Here is an 11,593-nt window from a genome sequence, read left to right as displayed (position 1 = left end):
GCTGGGCATGGTAGCAAACGCCTTTAATCCCAGCACTTGTGAGGTAGAGGCAGGCGGACTATTGTGAGTTGGAGGCCAGCCTGGTCTACAAGGCAAGTCCAGAACAGCCAAGGCTACACAGAGAAGCCCTGTCTCGAAAGAAAAAAAGAAACAAAGACAACAGGTGCCAACGTACACGATGGAGCCATTTCGACCACTGGGGTAGCATGTGGTCTTGCAGAGGCAGGGGTACAGACTGGCCTCTGGTTCCTATTGATTCCCACGCAAAGGCAGAAGGATCAGAAGTTCAGTCTAGATTATCTGGTCGCTGCCCAAAGTGTGCCACTGTTTATCTAGTTCACACTGCAGTTTTGAAGGGCTAAGCAGACTGGGTGTCACAGGCTTGTAATGGCTGACCCTGGCTCACCAGGAACTTTATTCAGCAACAGTGGTTTGGAGTTTACACCGGGACAAGCCAGCATGTTCCAGCTTTCTGAATAGGCCCAGATTTACCAGGAAATGTAATTAACTGTGGGTTTTGATTTTTGTTTTGTTTTGTTTTTTATATGAAATCACCAGGGTTGCTTTCCTGATTAAATTATGGCTCCCCCTTTCAAGATTTGGGTCTTCTACCTCTCTGGAAGGTTTCTAGATCTTTCTAAGGAGTTCCTGAGATTTCCTTGGTTGGCTCTGAAGGCTGTCTCTCACTAGGTATGGCAGTGACCTCTCTGAGCTGCCGCACCCCTGAATGAGGCCTAGAAGGCCAAGGAAAGCCATGGCATGGCATATGGGAGGGAGAGGAGCCCACCCTCTCTGGAATTCCAACACCACTAGCATTTGCCGTGAAGCCTGTCAATACAGAGAGGAGACCAGGCTGCCCCTCTGCTCCAAGTCACTCTGAAGTGTAGAAAACACTAACTTTTCAGGCTGTGAATTGTCCTAGGAGGTGCCCTTTATAAGCAGCCATTTTTTTATTATTTATTTTTAAGACAAGGTCCCAGCTATATAGCCCTAGCTAGCCCAGAACTCTCTGTGTAGACCAGGCTGGCCCGTGTTACAAACGATGAATAATCTCAGCGTCTTGCAAAGGAACACAGGAATAAGGCGGAAACTCCAAGAGGCAATTGTTTTTGTGAAATGTGGACTCCACAACTCATGTGGGGCTAGCACACACCACGACCAATGTGGCTTCTGTTTTTTAATGCCTGACTTAGGTGGCAACTTAGTCTCCTCTTATCAGCAGAAGCTCTGATAATCTGACATGACTGGCTAACTGATGGAAAAGGTTCCAGAAATATGAATCCTTTCTGTGAAAAGAAAAAAATACTACTATTTCTTTTTTTAAAAAAATATTAATTAGCTGGGCGTGGTGGCACATGCCTTTAATCCCAGCACTCGGGAGGCAGAGGCAGGCGGATCGCTGTGAGTTCGAGGCCAGCCTGGTCTACAAAGCGAGTCCAGGACAGCCAAGGCTACACAGAGAAACCCTGTCTCAAAAAACCAAAAAAAAAAAAAATTTTAATTAATCATATGCATATGCTATTTTGTCTGCATGTACATCTGCATACTAGAAGATGGAATCAGACAGTTGGCTGCCATGTGGGTGCTGGGAATTGAACTCAGGACCTTTGGGAGAGCAGCTAATGCTCTTAGCCGCTGAGCCATTCTCCAAGCCTCAACAAGCTACCTCTTATGCCTGGAGCTCACCACAAAGAGCAGGCTGGCCTCAAACTCACCCAGAACCGCCTGCTTCTGCCCCTGCCCCTGCCCCTGGGTACCGGAGCCAAAGGTGTGTGCCGCAGCCAGGCCTTTTTGACTCCCCTTTTGGGGAGAAGGATGACAGCAGCCCCTGGTGGGCCCAGAAAGAACACTTCCTGACAGGCACCACCCAACCATCGCAGACCGATAAATGGCCTGTTCCTGGGAACAGAGGGGGGGGCCCAGAATTGAAACTCTGGGCTCACGTGGACCTATTAAGTTCATATTAGGTACACCAGGCCTGGGAACTCATCAGATACCCCAAACCACAGATAGAGTGTAACCCCCTCACCTGGACCGCATCCCATGATGGACCCTTAACTCTACAACAGCATGGCCCCACACCAACCATCCGACATCCGGGATGTTGAGGACAGAGGACTTGGCTCCAACTATGGGTGATGTCTTCTTTGTTGTTGTTTTTTGGTTGTTGTTGTTGTTTTTCCCCTGAGACCAGGGTTTCTCTGTGTAGCCTTGGCTATCTTGTTCTCACTTTGTAGACCAGGCTGGCCTCGAACTCACAGTGATCCGCCCGCCTCTGCCTCCCGAGTGCTGGGATTAATGGCGTGCGCCACCATGCCCGGCTCTGGTGATGTCTTCTTATCTGCATCCTAGGTTAGACCCAGATCCTTGCCTTTCCCTTCCTGAACCCGTTCAGCCTTTTACCTCACAACTGAATGCTGTAGCTTCCTCAAACCTGACCCCAGCAGCGTTATAGAGAGCCTCCAGCAGCAGCATCCCCCCTTCCAGACTCCCTCTCAGCCCAGGCTGAAGCCTCCGGGATGCCCACCGAGGCCTCGGCAACTTGGATTCATTCTTAACCCATATACATGCATCAAGACACGTAGGTGTATTTGTTGTGTGCCATATGAGTTGAGAGTTAGCATTGCTCACTAAGATTGGAAGAAAAGCACCTGCATGGGCCTCAGCCCGGCCACCAAGGTGGGCGGAGTATATGACAAGTCACTGTCATTCAAACCTCTAAACTTTGTAAACTTACTCAAAGTGTGCTCCCCTACTTCTGGACTGGCGTGCTCAGGACATAAAGTGGATATTTTCTATTTCCTTTCAGATATAGATATTGTCTGATTAAAAAGCAACAACCTAGGCTTCAGACCTTAGGTAGGGCCTGGTCCTTTCCTAAGATGTTTTCTGGCAATCCCAAAGCAAGACTATGAACTTTGTTTACAGTAAAGGCACGGATCTTCTCACCGTGGACTCCCACCTCACCCACTGCCCACCCCTCCACTCTTCTCCTTGGTTTTCCCCCTTGCCTGGGAAGCACAGGCTGGGAGTAAGCCCTGTCCTTCCCGGTGACAGCTCCAGGCCTCAGTTTTCCAACCTGTAAGCTGGGGGTAAGAATTCCACCTTGAGGACCTCCCAGAGGTGAGGCCTAGTGCAGGCCTCTGGGGGGACCCTTCTCCCTCCCATCTGAGGAGGGCAGGAGCACACAGTCTGAGGAGTCTGAGGTGCAGGCAGCTGACCCTGTCCAGAGATCACCCTGAGGATGCCTGGCTGGAGGCCACTCTGCAAAGAAGGAAATTCTTTGAACTTCTTAAGGATGATGGGTTGGGCATGAAGACAATGATGTCATAGCTCTGGTCACGCCCTGACATTCCAGCTGCTGGGGCTGGCACAGTGAGTGCTGAGTGAGTTGAGTGTCCAGCCAACTGCTACAGGGATGATGACCTTGGCGCTGTCCCCTGGCATGTCCCACCCACAGCCTTTGAATCCAGGTGACAGCCTCTCCAGCTGACAGAGCACATCCTGTGGGAATGACTGCCTGGTAGGTCACATCTTCTAAGAAGATCATAAGGAAAGCCCAGAGAAGGGGAGACACTCACCTGAGGTCACACAGCAAATGTGGGACGGGGCTGGAACACAGAGGATTCGCCTGCTCCTGACTGTAGGTTCAATGCATGCTGACTAGGACGTAGAATTTGAGGTGGAAAGCATCGGTGTCCACAGGGGGCAGCTCTCAGATTAAAAAGCAAAGTCAACCTTGAAGGCCGGAGGTCATATTCCCAGAGAGTCCAGATTGCGGCGGGGGATCCTGGGAGGGCCACGTCTTGAGTGCAAGTGTCCATAATTCAAGGCAACCCCACCTCAGAGGTGTGCACAGCTGCTGGGTGGGGGGAAGAATGGGAAGACCCCCCAGCTGCCCGTGTCAAGGGGTGCAGGGATTACCACTCTTGTGGTCTTGTAGGGTCTTGTGCAGTGTGGCACAGCGTGCAGGCTCTGGGTGCCGACCTGCCTGGCTGGATGCGGGAGTGTTCTGGCTGTGGCTGCCAGGGTCACCAGCCCCACTCACTCACCTTGTCACAGTACATGTCCCCATTCCTCGCCATTTCCTTTTGGAGACAATCTGTTTCCCTTTCCACACTTTTAGGGAGCTACTTTATTTATTTATGAATTTTCCAGAGCTTTTCACTGTGTAGCGTGGCTGGCCTGGAACTCTCTCTGTTGTTTTTCTTTTCTTTCTTTCTTTCCTTTTTTTTTTTTTTGTTTTTTGTTTTTTTGTTTTTTTGTTTTTTTGTTTTTTGAGACAAGATCTTTCTATGTTTTGTAGAGCAGGCTGGCTTCAAACTCACAGTGATCCACCTGCCTCTGCCTCCTAAGTGCTGGGATTAAAGGTGTGTGCCACCATGCAGAACACTCTATGTAGATCAATAGAGGGGGTTAATCATCTTGGAACTCAGAGGTCTACTGCTTCTGTCTCCTAAGGGCTGTGATTAAAGGCATGTGCTACCACCACGGCTCATCTCTTATTATTTATTTTTGAGAAAGGGTCTCATCTATCCCAGGCTAGCCTTGAACTCCTGCTCCTCCTACCTTGAGCGCATAAGTGCTGAGTTTATGGGTATACGCCACCACAAACAGCTTTCTGTTTATGTCTTTTTAGTTTTTTAAACGAAAGTAACTATTAAAATAGTAATGACACAGCTGCCACGCGGGGCTTGCTATTTCTAAGGTCTAATGATGTCATGCACATTCACACTGCTCTACGAATGTCACCAGCATCTGTCTCTGGAACTTTCCATCACCTCAAACTGAAACTGAACCCTTAAAACACCAGCTCAGAGCTGGGCAGTGGTGGAAACCCCCCCCCCTGCAAAAAAAACCCCAAAACCAAACCAAACAAACAAAAACCCACCGGCTCGGAGGCCACCCCCAGCCCCGGGAAACCAACCTTTCTCTCCCTGTCTCTGTGAACTCATCTACTCCAGGTCCCTCACAAAAATGGACCTGGTCACACGAACTGCCCTTCCTTTTTTTGGGGGGGGGAGGGGCTGTGTTAGGGTTGATCCTAGTACCTTTTACATGCTAAGCAAGTACTCTGCCACTGAGCTTTCCAACCAGCTCTAACCTGTGCAATTCCTAAGCCCTGGCACAGATGCCTTCCCCTAGGAATAAGACCAGGTGTTCCAGCAAGAAGCGTTGGGCCTTACTGGCCCCAGCCCAGACCCCAGCTCTGGCTGAGGCCTCAAGAGTCTTCACCAGACTTGTGACTCTCAGCCCTCTCCTCACAGAAGAAAATTCTTCCCATTGCTTTGAATTCCATGACAGTGATGATGATGATGATGATGACGACGATGAGGATGAGGATGATGACGATGAGGATGAGGATGATGAGCATGATGATGATGATGACGATGAGGATGAGGATGATGAGGATGATGAGGATGACAATGATGATGAGGATGACAATGATGATGGTAATGCTGCTGCTGCTGCTGCTGCTGCTGCTGCTGCTGCTGCTGCTGCTGACAATGAGCAAAAGGAATCTCGTTTTCTCATTGGCGCCCTATCTGGAACGGATGTCCTTCTTGGCCAGGGTGACCTCTAGAAACCAGCAGCATGTCTTTTCCATCCTCTGACAAAATTGGGCAGAGCCAAGTTGCATGAGGAGATGGTAAAGGAAGGCACCAGCTCATCTCTGCCCCACCCCCACCCCCAGACACTCTGGTTGTCCCTGCCTTTCTTTTTTTTTCTCTTCTCAACCTGGGAGCCTAGAATCCTGGGATGTTCCCAGCCCCCACCCCCCACCCCCACCTCCCCATTGCTGGTCCTAGATTCCTGTGGCTGAAGGGCCTTCAGGCTTGCCTTGGTCACACAGCCGCAGAAGTTGCTCACAGACAGCCTGCCCTGACAGTCCAGCTGCTGCCCCAGCTCTGTCTGTAACCATCACATGCTACCTAGGCCACTGGGGAGGGCTCAGGAAACTGAGGCATGGAGCAGTGTGTTCTCTGGGTCATCTTTGATAAAAAGTACTCTCCTGAACACCCTATGGAGTCAGGAGACACACAAGGAAGCAACTCGTAGGCAGAGGCAGAAGCAGAGCCACCTTTCCAGGTGATGCCTAAGCCTCAACTTTAATAGGATGCAAGATGGCCCCTCCCCTCCATGGGTGGGGCTGGGGTACCCAGAGAGCAGAGCCCTTCAGGTCAGAGCCAGACCCAGAGAGTGCTACGTGACCTCTCCCCTTGTTTTCCTTATCTGTACCAACTGTGAGGCAACAGCTCAGTGTAGACAGGCCCAGAGACAAGGGGGATCAAGTTTTGCCTCTGTCTGTCTGTCTGTCTGTCTGTCTCTCTCTCTCTCTGAACCTCAGGATCTTTCTCTGCCTCTGATAGCTGCTGCGCTGTTACCCAGGGATGGATGGGTGTCGGAGCTACAGGGCTGCTCATTCATACTAGCTCTGTCCTTCCTCCTGAGATCAAACGGTGTTGCTGAAGGCCGTTGCCCGGATGTTGGAAGGGAAGAGCCCCTGCAGCGGTGAAGGGTGCTGGTGGATGACTCCAGAACCCAAGCAGCCCTTCCTGTGTGCACCAGGGTCTGTAGAGAGTGAACTGACAATTGAGAGGGACAAGTAAGGGCTGCCAAGTCCTCAGACCTTGAAGGAGACAATCTCTGCTGCCCAGGGTGTCCTAGCCTATCCTCATGTTAGGAGAAAGAGGTGGCGACTTCCTGTCCCTTTCAGGACTCTGTTTTGGGTTTTCCTTGGACCAAGTCCTGAGCCTATGGTTATGAGTTTTCCAGAAACTGGGTTTCCGCCCCCATCTCTTCCCTTCCCTCTGCACATGCCAGGCTTTTGTGGGACAAAGGTCCAATCCCGCTTTGTGAGCAGGGACACTTAACCAGATCCTCGGGGATTGACAAATATAAAAATCCCCTTGCACTCAATATAGCTCATTTGATATATGGGGAAACTGAGGCTCTTGGGTTTAAAATACTCAAAAGACCTTATCGCCAGCCAACACGTCCCTTGCTTGGCCCCTTACTCTCTGCCCTTTGTGGCCAGTCCAGACTGGAGCATTCATGCTGCACTCGGCTGCTGCCCCCGTGTGGTCACCTTGGGCACTACAGGCAGGTCCCGGCCTGGGCATGTCCGTGCACATTCATTCTGGCAGGTGTTTTCTAAGTCAGTTATATGATGGAGAAACGTCTGCTTCCTCTTTTGCTCCTCCAGAATCCTGGTGTACATTTGTGCAAAGTAATCCCTCCGTGTCCCAAACAGAGCTAACCGGGAGAGCCCGGACCTGTTGTGGAGATGGCGTTTCTCCCCACTACCCTCCAGTCCCCCTTTTACAGTTGGTACGCTTAGAACCCAACCAGCCTGTGCAGCAGTGAAGACAGAGGACACCTAGGGCTCTTGCTGGGAGAAGCTACGGCACTTGGAGGCTGGGAGCGAGACCAAGAAAAGATGACTCTAAGAGGGCATTGGGGACTGTGGGACTAGCCCTGAGGAGAGGTGAAGAGAGCCCAGAGGGAAGGTGAGAGGCACTGGTCCCCTTACAAGCCCAGTCCTGGTCTTGCTCCATTGTCATGAGATTAAGGTCCAGAGATGTAGGGGAGAGTAAGCCAGGCCAGGCACCCAAGGCCACCAGTGATGAGGACTGGTGAATTTCACCACCCAAACCTTTGCCATGTGGCATTGCTGCTGGGGGAGCCAGGCTCTGAGGCAGGAACCTGAGGAGAGGCCAGGGCAGACGCAGAGCACCCACAGAGACAACTCCATGCGTAGTCTTGGAGTTGCCTCACCTCTTGGAGGCACTGTTCTAAAGTGAGAACGATCCTCAGCCGGGCATGGTAGTGCCTGCCTTTAATCCCAGCACTCGGGAGGCAGAGGCAGGTGGATTGCTGTGAGTTTGAGGACAGCCTGGTCTATAAAGCAAGTCCAGGACAGCCAAGGCTACACAGAGAAACCCTGTCTCAAAAAAATAACAAAACAAAACAAAAAACAGGCAAAAAAAAAAAAAAAAAACGTTCCTCTCAGATGGAGAGAGCTGGTCCAGCCCCTTACCTGCTTCAGCACTCTGGAGAGTGGGCCCTGCGCCTTGCCTGGGCAGCACAGCAGAGCTGGCCCTGATGGCCACATGGGCGGAGGTGGACCAGCCCTGAGGGCATGAGAGCGGGAGAGCCGGCCCTACCCCTTGCTGGCTGTGATATTGGATGAACTGGCCAGGGCAGTGCTGGAGAGTTCACCCCAGTGGTGTGGATGGGGGAGAGCTGACAGGCTGACCAGCTCAGATCCCTCCCAGGCCCAGAACCAGGGCTTTGAGTTGGCCCACCCCATCATCTACCCCCATCAATGAACATGCTGGAGCATGTGAAGGGGCTGGACCTGGAGATGCGAAACCACAGGCTCTCCATGACCCAGGGCAACAACAGGATATCTGAGAGGAGTCTGCGTGAGGCTCCAGCATTGATAGAGCAGCAGAAGCCAGAGGCCTCGAACCAGGCCAGTGACTCATTGCTATCAACACTTGCAAGCAAAGGATTATGGACAAAAGGGTATACTGTGGGACACTACATAACGAGATTTTTTTTCTTTTGTGGAGAGGTTGCAGGGGTGGAGGACAGGTATAAGGGGAGAGAGAGATGAGTAGGATTGGGGTGCATGATGTGAAATTCACAAGGAACCCATACAAAGTTAAAAAAAAAAAATCCGCCTCTCTCTAAAGAGCTTGGGAAGGGTATATCTAAGCTTTTCTGTGCTATGCTGGGACCTTTTGGGTACTAGCCAATGCTGAGCCGCACTCCCAATCCTTGGGTTGGGAAGATTAGAATCTACTCTGTGTGTGTGTGTGTGTGTGTGTGTGTGTGTGTGTGTGTGTGTGTGTGTCTAGATTTTTAGAGATAGGGCTTCTCTGTGTAGCCCTGGCTGTCCTGGAACTCACTCTGGAGACCAGTCTGGCCTCAAACTCAAGGATTTGCCTGCCTCTGCCTCCCAAGTACTGAGATTAAAATCATGTGCCACCACTGCCTGGCTTAGAATCTATTTTTAAGGTAAGTTTTATCTATCTATCTATCTATCTACTTATTCTTTTTTTTTTTTTTTTGAGACTATCTTAGAACTCACTATGTAGATCAGGCTGGCATTAAACTCTCAGAGATCTGTCTGCCTCTGCCTCCAGAGTGCTGGGATTAAAGACAGGTACCATTATGTCTGGCAATGGATTTTAAAAAATAGTTATTGAATTTTATTTATGTGTATGTGTATGTATGCGCTATGCATACATTTGTACAGGTACCTAAAGAGGTCAGAAGATGGCGTCATATGTGCTGGAGCTGGCATTACTGGCAGTTGTGAGCTGCCTGACATGGGCACTTTGAACAAAACTCCACTTCTGACCTCTTCAAGAACGGCAAGCTGGGCTGGAGAGATGGCTCAGAGGTTAAGAGCATGCTTGCTCTTCCAGAGGACCTGAGTTCAATTCCCAGAAACCACATGGTGGCTCACAACCATCTGTAATGAGATCTGGTGCCCTCTTCTGGTGTACAAGCAAAACACTGTATACTTAATAAATAAATAAATCTTTAAAAAAAAAAAAAAAAGAGGCTGGACATGGTGGTACATGCATTTAATCCCAGCACTCCAGAGGCAGAGGCAGGTGGATCACTGTGAGTTTGAGGACAGCCTGCTCTACAAAGTGAGTCCAGGACAACCAAGGCTACACGGAGAAACCCGGTCTCAAGAAACCAACCAAACAATCAAACAACCAAAAAACAAATGCAAACACAAACAAACAGAACAGAACAGTTTTTTTAACTGTGAACAGGATTTCATGTATTGCTGGCCGGTCTCAAAAAAATTTTTTAAAAGATGTATTTCTTATTTATACAGTATTCTGCCTGCATGTATACCTGCAGGCCATTCTCTCTCTCTCTCTCTCTCTCTCTCTCTATATATATATATATATATATATATATATATATATATACACACACACACACACACACACACACACACACACACACACACACAGAGTTTCTCTGCATAACAGCCCTGGCTGTCCTGGACTCACTCTGTAGACCAGGCTGTCCTCGAACTCACAGAGATCCACTTGCCTCTGCCTCCCCAGTGCTGGGATTAAAGGCATGAGCCACCAAGCCCAGCTGTAGCACATGCTGCTTAAATACTGAGCCATTGCTCCAACCCAGTCTAGACTCTAGAGCGTGGGAATTCCAGACTCAGTGGCATATGGTCAGCAAGCTTTCCCCTCTCCCTTCCATTCAGAGGAGAGCGAAACTCACCGACCTCCATCCAGGGCTGCTGCCCTAAGCAAGGCTTTGTCTCTGGGAAGGAAATGATCATTGACCTAAGAGGCCACTCCTCTCACTGCCTGAGACCTTGACCCACAGCTTGGCTGACCTGGGAGGAGTGGGGCTACTATCAACTTTATTAGTTACTTTTCTACTGCTGTGATAAAACACTATGACCAAGGCAATTTAGAGAAGGAAGGATTTACGTGGGCTCACAGACCCAGAAGGATAAGAACCCGTGACCTGAGCTGGGCACACACCTTTAATCCCAGCACTTGGGAGGCAGAGGCTGGCAGACCGCTGTGAGTTCGAGGCCAGCCTAGTCTACAAAGCGAGTCCAGGACAGCCAAGGCCACACAGAGAAACCCAGTCTCAAGAAAAAGAAAAAAAAAAACAAAACAAAACAAACAAAAAAACCCATCACCTTCACACTGGAGGGGCATGCTGGCTGGGAGGCTTGGTGGCTGAGCAGAAAGCTAAGAGCACCCATCTGGAGCCACAAGAAACTGAAAACAGCACCTAACTTTAAGCTCTTAAAGCCAGAGGTTGACACATTTGCTCTGATGTGGCCACACTTCCTAGGGCTCCCCTAACAGCGCCACCAACTGGGGACCAAGTATCAAATGTCAAAGATGGAGTCCGAGTCCTGTGGAGCCCAGGCATCTGGGCTGTATAGGCCTGTAACCATGAGAACACATCGCCTGTGCGAACACTTGGCTTTGTCTCCATCCAGACTCCCTGGGAACTGGACTTTAGCATTTCCTGGTGCCTAGAAGTGTGGTACTGCGAAGGCCCCGGGGAATTCTGAGTGAATGGCCAAAGACACTAGTGAGTAACAGTTTGGCTTCAGACATAGAGGCATCACTCTGAGACTCTTAAGAAGCTGTGGGTTTGAGAGACCAGAGGCTGGATTCCGTGGGAGCCTGCAGAGAAGCTTCCAGAAGGACACACCTTCTGGAACTGGTACTGGTTGTTGCCTCTGCGGACGGGGGAGGAGAATGCAGAGGAGGAAGGCTTACTTTTCTGTTTGAATGTTTGTATTATATATTGTAATGTGCGTAGATCCTAATGTGTTATAATTATAATGCATTCCCATGTGCGTGTTTAATAAATGGATGCAGAAATAAACACTCACCTGGCGAGCTCCCTAAACATGGGCTGCAGCCCCAGCAGGTCTGGGGGTGGCAGGCAACCAGGATGCGCTCTCCAGGTGATGTTGTCACAGGTGGCCCTGGACTACACTTGAGGAACAAATCACCAGCTGGGTCCTCTTCCTGACGGCCACTCAGCCAGACTCATTTGCATGATT

The sequence above is a fragment of the Acomys minous genome (genome assembly GCF_964271855.1).
Source record: "Acomys minous genome assembly, chromosome: 12".
NCBI classification, from domain to species: Eukaryota; Metazoa; Chordata; class Mammalia; order Rodentia; family Muridae; genus Acomys; species Acomys minous.
The sequence above is the reverse complement of the archived record's forward strand: the minus strand, read 5'-3'. Positions refer to the sequence as shown.